The sequence below is a fragment of the Thalassophryne amazonica genome, chromosome 4, assembly GCF_902500255.1.
Source record: "Thalassophryne amazonica chromosome 4, fThaAma1.1, whole genome shotgun sequence".
Classification (NCBI taxonomy): Eukaryota; Metazoa; Chordata; class Actinopteri; order Batrachoidiformes; family Batrachoididae; genus Thalassophryne; species Thalassophryne amazonica.
The window spans coordinates 138,110,952-138,128,846 of record NC_047106.1 but is presented as its reverse complement, the minus strand read 5'-3'; the positions used below and the strand labels follow the sequence as shown (position 1 = coordinate 138,128,846).

At 45.6% G+C, this 17,895-nt stretch overlaps 1 protein-coding gene across 3 annotated transcripts in view; it reads left to right on the top strand.

Annotated features, from left to right (window-relative positions):
* Positions 1-17,895, top strand: part of si:ch211-14c7.2 — a 62,324-nt gene that overhangs the window by 30,996 nt on the left and 13,433 nt on the right. The gene's annotated exons all lie outside the window — the stretch shown is intronic.

The window sequence follows — 17,895 nt, the reverse complement described above, 5'->3', positions numbered from 1 at the left end:
TAGTTGTCTCCCTGCTCCAACACACCTGAATCCAATGAAAGACTCGTTAGCAGACTCTTAATGAGCCTTTCAATGGATTCAGGTGTGTTGGAGCAGGGAGACAACTAAGAGTGTCAGGAATGTGGCTCTCGAGGACCGAACTTGGCCACCCCTGATCCATCCATACGGCAGTAATGCGGTACGACTGCATCTCCACCGCCGTACAGATGTTTTCCAGCACGAGCGACACACAAATGTGCCAACTACTGTAGAAATGAGGTGTTCAAGTGCAGTTCAAATGCAGCAGAAATTGCACGAATGTTGTTTGACTGTCAATGCATATAGCATTCGTGCAATTCATGCTCTAGTGTGACGGTGATATACGAGGTCTATTAGAAAAGTATCCAACCTTATTATTTTTTTCAAAAACCATATGATTTGAATCACGTGTGATTGTGTCAGCCAAGCTTAAACCTTCTTGCGCATGAGTGAGTTTTTTCACGCCTGTCGGTTGCGTCATTCGCCTGTGAGCAGGCTTTGAGTGAGGAGTGGTCCACCCCTCTCGTCGTTTTTTCATTGTTTAGGAATGGCTCAGAGACTGCCGCTTTGCTTGATCAAAATTTTTTCAGAAACTGTGAGGGACATCAAAGTGGACACCATTCGAGAAATTCAGATGATTTTTGGTGAAAATTTTATGGGCTTCAAAGAGATTACGGAGTGTTACTGTCGTTTTAAGGACGGCCCAGAGCGACTGGTGGTGCGCCGTGCGCCGAAGCCGCCATCGACAGGCTGAGCGACCATTTCATTTCTAAACAGATGGCTGTATGGATCCGTGACCATCGTGTGCAATTTCTCTGGTTATCACAAGAGCTGGACATCAACCATTTTCCGGCAGATTTCACTTTTAACAAGAGATTTTGTCATGGAAAGCCAAGCGGAGGCTTCGCGTGTCATGATGGATTCGCTACTGGAACGAGACAAAACCACCTCCGTTTTGGTCTCACAGGACGGCTTTGAGATGGCGTTCAGACAGCTGTCGGTGGTTTTTCCATCGAGTGATTATCCGAGAAATGTGGATGTGCCTGGACATGCCAGAACATGTCACATGAGGCTTCATCACGGCGTTGCTTTGCGCCATGCGGCACCGCCGCGACGCGCGAAGCCTCCTCTCCTCTTTCCATGACAAAAACTCCTGTAACAGTGGAATGTGGCGTTCATTTCCAAACTGGATGCTGTGTTTTATCCGGGATGTCATCTGACTAGCACAGGAATTGTGAAAAAACATGGACATCGCACTTTTTCGGCACATTGAGACAGACGTGCGGAGGAATTCCGTGCGTCGCAGCGACGCAAAAAACGACGAGAGGGGTGGACCACTCCTCACTCAAAGCCTGCTCACAGGCGAATGACGCAACCGACAGGCGTGAAAAAACTCACGCATGCGCACGAAGGTTCAAGCTTGGCTGACGCAATCACACATGATTCAAATCCATATGGTTTTTGAAAAAAATAATAATGTCGGATACTTTTCTAATAGACCTCGTATGTAACACGTTACCGGAGTCACTGCCCAGCAGCTTAAAAACCTTATGACATGTCAAAAAAGCTTGTTTTCTCCGAGATATGACTCAAAATAATATGTTTTGAAGACTGTTTCACTTAACAAGATATTCAATATGCACTGTCTAAAAAGCACGGGCCGAGGCGGAGGATTAGCAGCAATCTTCCATTCCAGCTTATTAATTAATCAAAAACCCAGACAGAGCTTTAATTCATTTGAAAGCTTGACTCTTAGTCTTGTCCATCCAAATTGGAAGTCCCAAAAACCAGTTTTATTTGTTATTATTTATCGTCCACCTGGTCGTTACTGTGAGTCTCTCTGTGAATTTTCAGACCTTTTGTCTGACTTAGTGCTTAGCTCAGATAAGATAATTATAGTGGGCAATTTTAACATCCACACAGATGCTGAGAATGACAGCCTCAACACTGCATTTAATCTATTATTAGACTCAATTGGCTTTGCTCAAAATGTAAATGAGTCCACCCACCACTTTAATCATATCTTAGATCTTGTTCTGACTTATGGTATGGAAGTTGAAGACTTAACAGTATTCCCTGAAAACTCCCTTCTGTCTGATCATTTCTTAATAACATTTACATTTACTCTGATGGACTACCCAGCAGTGGGGAATAAGTTTCATTACACTAGTCTTTCAGAAAGTGCTGTAACTAGGTTTAAGGATATGATTCCTTCTTTATGTTCTCTAATGCCATATACCAACACAGTGCAGAGTAGCTACCTAAACTCTGTAAGTGAGATAGAGTATCTCATCAGTAGTTTTACATCCTCATTGAAGACAACTTTGGATGCTGTAGCTCCTCTGAATAAGAGAGCTTTAAATTAGAATTGCCTGACTCCGTGGTATAACTCACAAACTCGCAGCTTAAAGCAGATAACCCGTAAGTTGGAGAGGAAATGGCGTCTCTGTTGTGAAAGTGTAGGAACACGGACCCACAACAGGGGGCGCAATGAACGGACAATGGAGAAGGTAAATAACAAGGTTTACTATTGTGAAACGAGCACAATAAATACAACAATCACAATTTGGGGTCGAATCCGCTGGTGTCGTGTGGGCAGGCTCGAAGGTAGGAGACGTCCGTCTCAGTCGAACCGGAACCACCCAGATCTCCTCTGCCACCGAACCCTGGAAATACCGGAACCGCCAAGTCCCGAATTCCCAGGTGGCCACTGCCTCCGCTCGTCGGATCCGGTACTGCTGGCGGGAGAGAGCAACAACACACAGGTGTGGATGCGACCGCACCCAGTAACGGAGAGGGGAGAAGCCGCCTCCACCTCTTGTCAAAGTACAGCAGGAAGGTGAGTACTTATCCAAGCAATGAAGCTATCAGTAGTCAACAGTCCTGAAAAGGTTTAACAAGTTTAGCTGGTTGTTCAGAATATAAATGCAGAGAATATTACCTCAGTCTTAGGCGATATCTCGGCACTGAGGTGGAGACGCCGTCCTCCTGATATACCTCTGTGCTGAGTGGAACAGCTGTGTCTGGTGATGGGTGACAGCTGTCACCCAGGCTACTCCCATAAGGCGGCAGCGCCCTCTGGTGCCTGGAGCCCGCACTCCAGGCAGGGCGCCCTCTGGTGGTGGTGGGCCAGCAGTACCTCCTCTTCAGCGGCCCACACAACAGGACCCCCCCCCTCAACGGGCGCCTCCTGGCGCACAACCGGGCTTGTCCGGATGGCGACGGTAGAAGTCGGCCAGGAGGGCCGGGTCCAGGATGAAACCCTTCTTCACCCAGGAGCGCTCCTCGGGTCCGTACCCCTCCCAGTCCACCAGATACTGAAAACCCCGGCCCATCCGACGGACATCAAGGAGCCGGCGGACAGTCCAAGCCGGTGCTCCGTCGATGATCCGGGCAGGAGGCGGCGCCGGACCCGGGGTGCAGAGGGGTGAGGTGTGAAGGGGCTTGATCCGGGAAACATGAAAAACTGGATGGATCCGCAGTGAGGCCGGAAGCTGGAGCCTCACTGCGGCGGGGTTGATGACCTTGAGGATCTTATACGGTCCGATGTACCGTTCTTGGAGTTTCGGTGAGTCAACCTGTAGAGGAATGTCCTTGGTGGACAACCAGACCTCCTGCCCAGGACGATACTTGGGGGCCGGGGCTCGCCGCCAGTCTGCATGTTTCTTCGCCCTCGTCCGGGCCTGCAACAAGGCAGAGCGGGCGGCACGCCACACCCGACGGCACTTCCGTAGGTGGGCCTGGACCGAGGGCACACCGACCTCTCCCTCAACCACCGGAAACAAGGGGGGCTGATACCCCAAGCACACCTCAAACGGGGAGAGGCCGGTGGCTGATGACACTTGGCTGTTGTGGGCGTACTCGATCCAGGCCAGGTGGGTACTCCAGGCCGTCGGGTGCGCGGCTGTCACACAGCGAAGTGTCTGCTCCAGTTCCTGATTCGCCCGCTGTGCCTGCCCGTTGGTCTGGGGGTGGTGCCCAGACGAGAGGCTGACCGTGGCCCCCAGTTCCCGGCAGAAGCTCCTCCAGACGTGTGAGGTGAACTGGGGGCCGCAATCGGAGACGATGTCTGATGGTATGCCATGCAGACGGACGACGTGGTGGACCAGGAGGTCCGCTGTCTCCTGGGCCGTTGGGAGCTTCGGGAGGGCCACGAAGTGGGCCGCCTTGGAGAAACGGTCCACTATCGTGAAGACGACGGTGTTTCCCTGGGACGGCGGGAGACCCGTGACGAAGTCCAGACCGATGTGGGACCAGGGGCGATGAGGCACGGGCAGTGGCTGTAGCTGCCCTGAGGTCTTTCTGTGGTCGGCCTTGCCCCTGGCGCAGGTGGTACAGGCCTGGACGTAGTCCCGGACGTCGGCCTCCAGGGATGCCCACCAGAAGCGTTGCCGGACGACTGTCACGGTCCTTCGCACCCCTGGGTGACAGGAGAGCTTAGAACCGTGACAGAAGTCCAGGACTGCAGCCCTAGCCTCTGGTGGGACGTATAGTCTGTTCTTTGGTCCGTTTCCGGGGTCCGGGACACGGGTCAGGGCCTCCCGGACGGTCTTCTCCACGTCCCAGGTGAGGGCGGCCACGATAGGATACTCCGGGATGATGGGATCCGGGGGATCCGACGGTTCCGTTTTGAACAGAACTGGTGCAGACGAGAAGCGCCGTTTGAACTCCTTGAACGCGGCTTCGCACCGATCCGACCAGGTGAAGGGGACTTTTGGTGAGGTCAGGGCTGTCAGGGGGCTAACTACCTGACTATAGCCCTTAATGAACCTCCTGTAGAAATTAGCAAAACCGAGGAACTGTTGCTTGTAGGTTGGGGCCAATCTCTCACCGCCGCAACCTTGGCCGGATCAGGGGCGACGGAGTTAGAGGAGATTATAAACCCCAGGAAGGACAAAGAAGTGCGGTGGAATTCACACTTCTCGCCCTTCACAAACAGGCGGTTCTCCAACAACCGCTGCAGAACCTGACGGACATGCCGGACATGAGTCTCAGGATCCGGGGAAAAGATGAGTATATCGTCCAGATACACGAAGACGAACTGGTGCAGGAAGTCCCGCAGGACATCGTTTACCAACGCTTGGAAGGTCGCGGGAGCATTAGTGAGACCGAACGGCATGACCAGGTACTCAAAATGGCTCAACGGGGTGTTAAATGCCGTCTTCCATTCGTCTCCCTTCCGGATCCGAACCAAATGATACGCATTCCTAAGATCAAGTTTGGTGAAGATATTGGCTCCATGCAAGGGGGTGAACACCGAATCCAACAGGGGCAACGGGTATCGATTGCGAACCGTGATTTCGTTCAACCCCCTATAATCAATGCATGGACGAAGCCCGCCATCCTTTTTACCCACAAAAAAGAAACCAGCACCCATCGGAGAGGTGGAATTCCGGATCAACCCGGCAGCTAATGAGTCCCGGATGTAGGTCTCCATTGATTCACGCTCCGGCCGTGAGAGGTTGTACAGCCTACTGGACGGAAACTCACTGCCTGGAACCAAATCAATGGCACAATCATACGGGCGGTGGGGAGGAAGCGTGAGAGCCAGATCCTTGCTGAACACGTCAGCGAGGTCATGGTACTCCGCCGGCACCGCCTTCAGATTGGGCGGGACTCGGACCTCCTCCTTAGCTTGGGAGCCGGGAGGAACCGAGGAACCTAGACACTCCCGATGGCAGGTTTCGCTCCACTGAACCACTACCCCGGACGGCCAATCGATCCGGGGATTGTGCTTTAGCATCCATGGAAACCCCAAAACCACACGGGAGGTGGCCTGAGTCACAAAGAACTCGATCACCTCCCGGTGGTTACCTGACACCACCAGAGTTACTGGAGGTGTCTTATGTGTGATTGGTGGGAGTAGGGAGCCATCTAGCGCCCGAACCTGCACAGGCGAGGTAAGAGCCACCAGAGGGAGCCCTATCTCCCTGGCCCATCTACTGTCAAGCAGATTCCCCTCAGAGCCCGTGTCCACCAGTGCTGGGGCCTTCAGGGTTGAATCCTCAAACAGGATCGTGACTGGGAGTCGTGTAGCAATGTGGGTGTGTCCCACGTGAATATTTTGGCCCACCCCTGGCCCAGTCTCTAGGGGCGGGCGTTGGAGTTTAACCGCTCGGGGCAGTCGTTTGCGAGATGCTCACTCGAGCCACAAACATAACAAGCTCCGTGGGCCCGCCTCCTTTGTGCTCCAGGTGCCCTAAATGTTGCCCTGCTCGTGTCCATAGCTTCGTCAGCAGGGGGAGCCATAGGCGCACGGAGCGCAGGAACAGAGGAGCGTGGGGAGGGCGGAGCTCGATCGGACCCGGAAGGGAGAGGGACGATGCGTGCCTGGCCACGCCCTTCGCCTCGTTCCCGATGGCGTTCTTCTAACCGGTTGTCGAGTCGTATGACTAGATCGATGAGCCCATCTAAATCCCGCGGTTCGTCCTTAGCCACCAGGTGCTCTTTTAGAACAACACACAGGTGTGGATGCGACCGCACCCAGTAACGGAGAGGGGAGAAGCCGCCTCCACCTCTTGTCAAAGTACAGCAGGAAGGTGAGTACTTATCCAAGCAATGAAGCTATCAGTAGTCAACAGTCCTGAAAAGGTTTAACAAGTTTAGCTGGTTGTTCAGAATATAAATGCAGAGAATATTACCTCAGTCTTAGGCGATATCTCGGCACTGAGGTGGAGACGCCGTCCTCCTGATATACCTCTGTGCTGAGTGGAACAGCTGTGTCTGGTGATGGGTGACAGCTGTCACCCAGGCTACTCCCATAAGGCGGCAGCGCCCTCTGGTGCCTGGAGCCCGCACTCCAGGCAGGGCGCCCTCTGGTGGTGGTGGGCCAGCAGTACCTCCTCTTCAGCGGCCCACACAACAGTCTCACTAATTTAGATCTTCACTTAGCCTGGAAAAAGAGTCTGTTGCGCTATAAAAAAGCCCTCCGTAAAGCTAGGACATCTTACTACTCATCACTAATTGAAGAAAATAAGAACAACCCCAGGTTTCTTTTCAGCACTGTAGCCAGGCTGACAAAGAGTCAGAACTCTATTGAGCCGAGTATTCCTTTAACTTTAACTAGTAATGACTTCATGACTTTCTTTGCTAATAAAATTCTAACTATTAGAGAAAAAATTACTCATAACCATCCCAAAGACGTATCGTTATCTTTGGCTGCTTTCAGTGATGCCGGTATTTGGTTAGACTCTTTCTCTCCGATTGTTCTGTCTGAGTTATTTTCATTAGTTACTTCCTCCAAACCATCAACATGTCTATTAGACCCCATTCCTACCAGGCTGCTCAAGGAAGCCCTACCATTAATTAATGCTTCGATCTTAAATATGATCAATCTATCTTTATTAGTTGGCTATGTACCACAGGCTTTTAAGGTGGCAGTAATTAAACCATTACTTAAAAAGCCATCACTTGACCCAGCTATCTTAGCTAATTATAGGCCAATCTCCAACCTTCCTTCCGCCCCAAGGCACCTTAAATTGTAAGGCAAGGCCATACAATAATTACGGAAAAACCCCAACGGTCAAAACGACCCCCTGTGAGCAAGCACTTGGCAACAGTGGGAAGGAAAAACTCCCTTTTAACAGGAAGAAACCTCCAGCAGAACCAGGCTCAGGGAGGGGCAGTCTTCTGCTGGGACTGGTTGGGGCTGAGGGAGAGAACCAGGAAAAAGACATGCTGTGGAGGGGAGCAGAGTTCAATCACTAATGATTAAATACAGAGTGGTGCATACAGAGCAAAAAGAGAAAGAAACACTCAGTGCATCCTGGGAACCCCCCAGCAGTCTAAGTCTATAGCAGCATAACTAAGGGATGGTTCAGGGTCACCTGATCCAGCCCTAACTATAAGCTTTAGCAAAAAGGAAAGTTTTAAGCCTAATCTTAAAAGTAGAGAGGGTGTCTGTCTCCCTGATCTGAATTGGGAGCTGGTTCCACAGGAGAGGAGCCTGAAAGCTGAAGGCTCTGCCTCCCATTCTACTCTTACAAACCCTAGGAACTACAAGTAAGCCTGCAATCAGAGCAAAGCGCTCTATTGGGGTGATATGGTACTATGAGGTCCCTAAGATAAGATGGGACCTGATTATTCAAAACTTTATAAGTAAGAAGAAGAATTTTAAATTCTATTCTAGAATTAACAGGAAGCCAATGAAGAGAGGCCAATATGGGTGAGATATGCTCTCTCCTTTTAGTCCCTGATAGTACTCTAGCTGCAGCATTTTGAATTAACTGAAGGCTTTTCAGGGAACTTTTAGGACAACCTGATAATAATGAATTACAATAGTCCAGCCTAGAGGAAATAAATGCATGAATTAGTTTTTCAACATCACTCTGAGACAAGACCTTTCTAATTTTAGAGATATTGCGCAAATGCAAAAAAGCAGTCCTACATATTTGTTTAATATGCGCATTGAATGACATATCCTGATCAAAAATGACTCCAAGATTTCTCACAGTATTACTAGAGGTCAGGGTAATGCCATCCAGAGTAAGGATCTGGTTAGACACCATGTTTCTAAGATTTGTGGGGCCAAGTACAATAACTTCAGTTTTATCTGAGTTTAAAAGCAGGAAATGAGAGGTCATCCATGTCTTTATGTCTGTAAGACAATCCTGCAGTTTAGCTAATTGGTGTGTGTCCTCTGGCTTCATGGATAGATAAAGCTGGGTATCATCTGCGTAACAATGAAAATTTAAGCAATGCCGTCTAATAATACTACCTAAGGGAAACATGTATAAAGTGAATAAAATTGGCCCTAGCACAGAACGTTGTGGAACTCCATAATTAACCTTAGTCTGTGAAGAAGATTCCCCATTTACATGAACAAATTGTAATCTATTACAACCCCTGACAAAAATTATGGAATCACCGGCCTCGGAGGATGTTCATTCAGTTGTTTAATTTTGTAGAAAAAAAGCAGATCACAGACATGACACAAAACTAAAGTCATTTCAAATGGCAACTTTCTGGCTTTAAGAAACACTGAAACACTATAAGAAATCAAGAAAAAAAGATTGTGGCAGTCAGTAACGGTTACTTTTTTAGACCAAGCAGAGGAAAAAAATATGGAATCACTCAATTCTGAGGAAAAAATTATGGAATCACCCTGTAAATTTTCATCCCCAAAACTAACACCTGCATCATATCAGATCTGCTCGTTAGTCTGCATCTAAAAAGGAGTGAACACACCTTGGAGAGCTGTTGCACCAAGTGGACTGACATGAATCATGGCTCCAACACGAGAGATGTCAATTGAAACAAAGGAGAGGATTATCAAACTCTTAAAAGAGAGTAAATCATCACGCAATGTTGCACAAGATGTTGGTTGTTCACAGTCAGCTGTGTCTAAACTCTGGACCAAATACAAACAACATGGGAAGATTGTTAAAGGCAAACATACTGGTAGACCAAGGAAGACATCAAAGCGTCAAGACAGAAAACTTAAAGCAATATGTCTCAAAAATCAAAAAATGTACAACAAAACAAATGAGGAACGAATGGGAGGAAACTGGAGTCAACGTCTGTGACCGAACTGTAAGAAACCGCCTAAAGGAAATGGGATTTACATACAGAAAAGCTAAACGAAAGGCATCATTAACACCTAAACAGAAAAAAACAAGGTTACAATGGGCTAAGGAAAAGCAATTGTGGACTGTGGATGACTGGATGAAAGTCATATTCAGTGATGAATCTCGAATCTGCATTGGGCAAGGTGATGATGCTGGAACTTTTGTTTGGTGCCTTTCCAATGAGATTTATAAAGATGACTGCCTGAAGAGAACATGTAAATTTCCACAGTCATTGATGATATGGGGCTGCATGTCAGGTAAAGGCACTGGGGAGATGGCTGTCATTACATCATCAATAAATGTACAAGTTTATGTTGATATTTTGGACAATTGAAAGGATGTGTGGGGATGATGAAGTCATTTTTCAAGATGATAATGCGTCCTGCCATAGAGCAGAAACTGCAAAAACATTCCTTGCAAAAAGACACATAGGGTCAATGTCAATCAATCAATCAATCAACTTTTTTCTTATATAGCGCCAAATCACAACAAACAGTTGCCCCAAGGCGCTTTATATTGTAAGGCAAGGCCATACAATAATTATGAAAAACCCCAACGGTCAAAACGACCCCCTATGAGCAAGCACTTGGCCACAGTGGGAAGGAAAAACTCCCTTTTAACAGGAAGAAACCTCCAGCAGAACCAGGCTCAGGGAGGGGCAGTCTTCTGCTGAGACTGGTTGGGGCTGAGGGAAAAAACCAGGAAAAAGACATGCCGTGAAGGGGGGCAGAGATCGATCACTAATGATTAAATGCAGAGTGATGCATACGGAGCAAAAGGAGAAAGAAACAGTGCATCATGGGAACCCCCCCACAATCTACGTCTAAAGCAGCATAACCAAGGGATGGTCCAGGGTCACCCGATCCAGCCCTAACTATAAGCCTTAGCGAAAAGGAAAGTTTTAAGCCTAATCTTAAAAGTAGAGAGGGTATCTGTCTCCCTGATCTGAATTGGGAGCTGGTTCCACAGGAGAGGAGCCTGAAAGCTGAAGGCTCTGCCTCCCATTCTACTCTTACAAACCCTAGGAACTACAAGTAAGCCCGCAGTCTGAGAGCGAAGCGCTCTAATGGGGTAATATGGTACTACGAGGTCCCTAAGATAAGATGGGACCTGATTATTCAAAACCTTATAAGTAAGAAGAAGAATTTTAAATTCTATTCTAGAATTAACAGGAAGCCAATGAAGAGAGGCCAACACGGGTGAGATATGCTCTCTCCTGCTAGTCCCCGTCAGTACTCTAGCTGCAGCATTCTGAACCAACTGAAGGCTTTTCAGGGAACTTTTAGGACAACCTGATAATAATGAATTAGAATAGTCCAGCGTAGAGGAAATAAATGCATGAATTAGTTTTTCAGCATCACTCTGAGACAAGACCTTTCTGATTTTAGAGATATTGCGTAAATGCAAAAAGGCAGTCCTACATATTTGTTTAATATGCGCTTTGAATGACATATCCTGATCAAAAATGACTCCAAGATTTCTCACAGTATTACTAGAGATCAGGGAAATGCCATCCAGAGTAACGATCTGGTTAGACACCATGCTTCTAAGATTTGTGGGGCCAAGTACAATAACTTCAGTTTTATCTGAGTTTAAAAGCAGGAAATTAGAGGTCATCCATGTCTTTATGTCTGTAAGACAATCCTGCAGTTTAGCTAATTGGTGTGTATCCTCTGGCTTCATGGATAGATAAAGCTGGGTATCATCTGCGTAACAATGAAAATTTAAGCAATACCGTATAATAATACTGCCTAAGGGAAGCATGTATAAAGTGAATAAAATTGGTCCTAGCACAGAACCTTGTGGAACTCCATAATTAACTTTAGTCTGTGAAGAAGATTCCCCATTTACATGAACAAACTGTAATCTATTAGACAAATATGATTCAAACCACCGCAGCGCAGTGCCTTTAATACCTATGACATGCTCTAATCTCTGTAATAAAATTTTATGGTCAACAGTATCAAAAGCAGCACTGAGGTCCAACAGAACAAGCACAGAGATAAGTCCACTGTCCGAAGCCATAAGAAGATCATTTGTAACCTTCACTAATGCTGTTTCTGTACTATGATGAATTCTAAAACCTGACTGAAACTCTTCAAATAGACCATTCCTCTGCAGGTGATCAGTTAGCTGTTTTACAACTACCCTCTCAAGAATCTTTGAGAGAAAAGGAAGGTTGGAGATTGGCCTATAATTAGCTAAGATAGCTGGGTCAAGTGATGGCTTTTTAAGTAATGGTTTAATTACTGCCACCTTAAAGGCCTGTGGTACATAACCAACTAACAAAGATAGATTGATCATATTTAAGATTGAAGCATTAAATAATGGTAGGACTTCCTTGAGCAGCCTGGCAGGAATGGGGTCTAATAAACATGTTGATGGTTTGGATGAAGTAACTAATGAAAATAACTCAGACAGAACAATCGGAGAGAAAGAGTCTAACCAAATACCGGCATCACTGAAAGCAGCCAAAGATAACGATACGTCTTTGGGATGGTTATGAGTAATTTTTTCTCTAATAGTTAAAATTTTGTTAGCAAAGAAAGTCATGAAGTCATTACTAGTTAAAGTTAATGGAATACTCAGCTCAATAGAGCTCTGACTCTTTGTCAGCCTGGCTACAGTGCTGAAAAGAAACCTGGGGTTGTTCTTATTTTCTTCAATTAGTGATGAGTAGAAAGATGTCCTAGCTTTACAGAGGGCTTTTTTATAGAGCAACAGACTCTTTTTCCAGGCTAAGTGAAGATCTTCTAAATTAGTGAGACGCCATTTCCTCTCCAACTTACGGGTTATCTGCTTTAAGCTACGAGTTTGTGAGTTATACCACGGAGTCAGACACTTCTGATTTAAAGCTCTCTTTTTCAGAGGAGCTACAGCATCCAAAGTTGTCTTCAAAGAGGATGTAAAACTATTGACGAGATACTCTAACTCCCTTACAGAGTTTAGGTAGCTACTCTGCTCTGTGTTGGTATATGACATTAGAGAACATAAAGAAGGAATCATATCCTTAAACCTAGTTACAGCGCTTTCTGAAAGACTTCTAGTGTAATGAAACGTATTCCCCACTGCAGGGTAGTCCATCAGGGTAAATGTAAATGTTATTAAAAAATGATCAGACAGAAGGGAGTTTTCAGGGAATACTGTTAAGTCTTCTATTTCCATACCATAAGTCAGAACAAGATCTAAGATATGATTAAAGTGGTGGGTGGACTCATTTACTTTTTGAGCAAAGCCGATAGAATCTAATAATAGATTAAATGCAGTGTTGAGGCTGTCATTCTCAGCATCTGAGTGGATGTTAAAATCGCCCACTATAATTATCTTATCTGAGCTAAGCACTAAGTCAGACAAAAGGTCTGAAAATTCACAGAGAAACTCACAGTAACGACCAGGTGGACGATACATAATAACAAATAAAACTGGTTTTTGGGACTTCCAATTTGGATGGACAAGACTAAGAGACAAGCTTTCAAATGAATTAAAGCTCTGTCTAGGTTTTTGATTAATTAATAAGCTGGAATGGAAGATTGCTGCTAATCCTCCGCCCCGGCCCGTGCTACGAGCATTCTGACAGTTAGTGTGACTCGGGGGTGTTGACTCATTTAAACTAACATATTCATCCTGCTGTAACCAGGTTTCTGTTAGGCAGAATAAATCAATACGTTGATCAATTATTATATCATTTACCAACAGGGACTTAGAAGAGAGAGACCTAATGTTTAATAGACCACATTAAACTGTTTTAGTCTGTGGTGCAGTTGAAGGTGCTATATTATTTTTTCTTTTTGAATTTTTATGCTTAAATAGATTTTTGCTGGTTATTGGTGGTCTGGGAGCAGGCACCGTCTCTACGGGGATGGGGTAATGAGGGGATGGCAGGGGGAGAGAAGCTGCAGAGAGGTGTATAAGACCACAGCTCTGCTTCCTGGTCCCAACGCTGGACAGTCACAGTTTGGAGGATCCAAGAAAATTGGCCAGATTTCTAGAAATGAGAGCTGCTCCATCTAAAGTGGGATGGATGCCGTCTCTCCTAACAAGACCAGGTTTTCCCCAGAAGCTTTGCCAATTATCAATGAAGCCCACCTCATTTTTTGGACACCACTCAGACAGCCAGCAATTCAAGGAGAACATGCGGCTAAACATGTCACTCCCGGTCCGATTGGGGAGGGGCCCAGAGAAAACTACAGAGTCCGACATTGTTTTTGCAAAGTTACACACCGATTTAATGTTAATTTTAGTGACCTCCGATTGGCGTAACCGAGTGTCATTACTGCCGACGTGAATTACAATCTTACCAAATTTACGCTTAGCCTTAGCCAGCAGTTTCAAATGTCCTTCGATGTCGCCTGCTCTGGCCCCCGGAAGACAATTGACAATGGTTGCTGGTGTCGCTAACTTCACATTTCTCAAAACAGAGTCGCCACACAAAACACACAAAGTGAATAATGTGTAAATAATTTAGAGGTGATTCAGCAGAAGGAGTGCCCCAATCAAAATGTCATGGCATAGGGTCAATGTCAATGAGGAGATCTGATTTGATGCAGGTGTTAATTTGGGGGATGAAAATTTACAGGGTGATTCCATAATTTTTTCCTCAGAATTCAGTGATTCCATATTTTTTTCTCTGCTTGGTCTAAAAAAGTAACCGTTACTGACTGCCACAATCTTTTTTTCTTGATTTCTTATAGTGTTTCTTAAAGTCAGAAAGTTGCCATTTGAAATGACTTTAGTTTTGTGTCATGTCTGTGATCTGCTTTTTTTCTACAAAATTAAACAACTGAATGAACATCCTCTGAGGCCGGTGATTCCATAATTTTTGCCAGGGGTTGTAGATAAATATGATTCAAACCACCGCAGCGCAGTGCCTTTAATACCTATGGCATGCTCTAATCTCTGTAATAAAATTTTATGGTCAACAGTATCAAAAGCAGCACTGAGGTCTAACAGAACAAGCACAGAGATGAGTCCACTGTCTGCTTTTTTGCATTTGCGCAATATCTCTAAAATTAGAAAGGTCTTGTCTCAGAGTGATGCTGAAAAACTAATTCATGCATTTATTTCCTCTAGGCTGGACCATTGTAATTCATTATCATCAGGTTGTCCTAAAAGTTCCCTGAAAAGCCTTCAGTTAATTCAAAATGCTGCAGCTAGAGTACTGACAGGGACTAGAAGGAGAGAGCATATCTCACCCATATTGGCCTCTCTTCATTGGCTTCCTGTTAATTCTAGAATAGAATTTAAAATTCTTCTTCTTACTTATAAGGTTTTGAATAATCAGGTCCCATCTTATCTTAGGGACCTCATAGTACCATATCACCCCAATAGAGCGCTTCGCTCTCAGACTACAGGCTTACTTGTAGTTCCTAGGGTTTGTAAGAGTAGAATGGGAGGCAGAGCCTTCAGCTTTCAGGCTCCTCTCCTGTGGAACCAGCTCCCAATTCAGATCAGGGAGACAGACACCCTCTCTGCTTTTAAGATTAGGCTTAAAATTTTCCTTTTTGCTGAAGCTTATAGTTAGGGCTGGATCAGGTGACCCTGAACCATCCCTTAGTTATGCTGCTATAGACTTAGACTGCTGGGGGGTTCCCATGATGCACTAAGTGTTTCTTTCTCTTTTTGCTCTGTATGCACCACTCTGCATTTAATCATTAGTGATTGATCTCTGCTCACCTCCACAGCATGTCTTTTTCCTGGTTCTCTCCCTCAGCCCCAACCAGTCCCAGCAGAAGACTGCCCCTCCCTGAGCCCGGTTCTGCTGTAGGTTTCTTCCTGTTAAAAGGGAGTTTTTCCTTCCCACTGTTGCCAAGTGCTTGCTCACAGGGGGTCGTTTTGACCGTTGGGGTTTTTCCGTAATCATTGTATGGCTTTGCCTTACAATATAAGGCACCTTGGGGCAACTGTTTGTTGTGATTTGGTGCTATATAAATAAAATTGATTTGATTTGATTTAAAAACAAGCTTCTATCACTTGAATGTTCCTGTTTTTGTGATTATGTGACACTTAATTTAAGACATATTTTAACTAGAAATTAGAAAAAAATATGCTTTGCAAGAATTAGAGTTTTTGCAGTGTGGGTTTGAATCCTATTCATGCTACCCATCTGTGTCCTTGGATGAGACACTTAATCTGCTTCTTCTTAGTCCATCCAGCTATAAATGGGTGCCAACATAAACCATGTGACCGCTAAACAGGCTGACATGACTCCTGGCTGTGTCTCAGTTCAGGGGCTCCGACTGCATCCTTCTCAGGCTGCATTCGTAGATCTTGTGTGTCACTGTGGTGTGACTAGTCTGTCTCATTTCTAAAGCACCTTGGAGTGCTGATGATGAATGCTGCCTTCATTTCCCTGAAAACCAATGACACAGCAGCCATGTCCTTCCTGGCCCAAACAATCCCAAGAGCCATTGTGTTATTTAGAAGTAGAAATTATAACTATTAACTAGGGATGCACCGATCCCGATACCAGTATCAGGTATTGGCCCGATCCCGTATTCATTTACCTGTACTTGAAATCACAAAACGTCTCTGATACTCTGTGACCCGATACCCCTTTACAGCAGTGTGATGTCAACCTCTCAACGTGGGATTTTCATGCACATGCTCCGAAATTTCCGGACTATAAGCTGCTACTTATTTCATACGTTTTAAACACTGCGGCTTAAACAATGATGCAGCTAATTTATGGACTTTTACAGGCTTTCATGTAATTTACTCATAAATCAAAATATGTCCGTCAGTGCTGTCCACTGATTTGCTGAAAGCCGCTGTCCGTCATGCTGAGTAAATAAAGTCTTACCTGTTTGTTTCAGTGGAATTTATCATCATATGATCTTGAAGAAAAATAATCCACACAAAGCCTCCTGAATTTGGAAAACAACATGTGAAAATACTTTAATTCCTCGTGTGGCTGAAAAAAGTTCCTCCGTGACACCGTATTTTGCACCACTTCCTCCGTCATAACTCAGTCACGGTTTCAGTGGTGGAGGTTGTCTGTCAGGTTGGTGAGTTTCAGCCCTTGGTGTGGGTGTTCAGGCTGATGGAAGACCGACTTGCTCCGCTATAGGTGTAATCCGTTTGCGGAAGGTCTGTGGCGCTGGGATCGGATCATCCGCTTGCCTCCACAAGCTGCACTTTGGGCCAGAAGTTGAGTCACTGCTCCTCGTTAATGGCTCAGTTAGCACAGGCAACAGGCTATTCTGTTTGAACACAAGGAAATTATCCCATGATCCATTACCTGTATGTATTTAATTTATTTAATTATTTAAATAATTAATTAATTAATTTAATTAATTAATTTAATTAAGTATTTAATTAAAAGTTAAAAAATAGTGTGGAGAGTGAAAGGCTGTTTAACTCAGTGTCACACATTGTAGATAAAAACAGAAACATGCTCACAGCTGCTAACACAGAGAAGCTTCTTTTCATCAAAAACAATCTGCCCTCACATTTTCAAAAAAAGGCTTTTAGTGCTCACAGACATAAATAAAGTTGTTGATGGACAGTTTCAGTTCAGTTCCTGGTGTTGTATATTTTGCAGTGCTTAAGTCCACAGGTTACATTTCAGTGAGATGTCTGGCAGTGTCATGTTTGTTAAGAAACACAATTAATGTTAAAGTACAATTTGTTGTAGTCAAAAAGTGAAGTTACGTGATTTAAGTAAAATGATTGTAAATAAAAACAAAGCTAATGATATTGGTAGCAGTTACAGTCAAAAAGTAATGAACATCTGATGAATAAAACATCATAAAACTGTAATGTATCATTCAGTATTCGTATTGATGAGTAACCAAATGTATGTACTCATACTTGTACTCAGTCTGGAAAAAAGTGGTATCGGTGCATCCCTAGTATTCACTATGGGTTACACCCACTATGCTCACTTGTTATGTGCAGTTGTCCAGGTTGCCATCCATCCATTTTCTTCTGCTTCATCCGAGGTCAGGTCTTGGGGGCAGCAGCTCAAGCAAAGCCACCCAAACCTCCCAATCCACACACTCCTCCCCCAGCTCCTCTGGGGGAACCCAGAGGCGTTCCCCAGCTAGCTGAGAGACGCAGTCCCTCTAGTATGTCCTGGGTCTTCATTGGCCTCCTCCCGATGGGACCTGCCCGGAACACCTCTTCAGCGAGGCATCCAGGGGGCATCCGGAAAAGATGCCCGAGCCACCTCAGCTGGCTCCTTTCGATGTGGAGGAGCAGCGGCTCGACTCCGAGCTCCTCACCCTATCTCTAAGGGAGCGCCCAGCCACCCTACGGAGGAAACTCATCTCAGCCGCTTGTACTCGCGATCTTGTCAGGCAACAGAATAGGC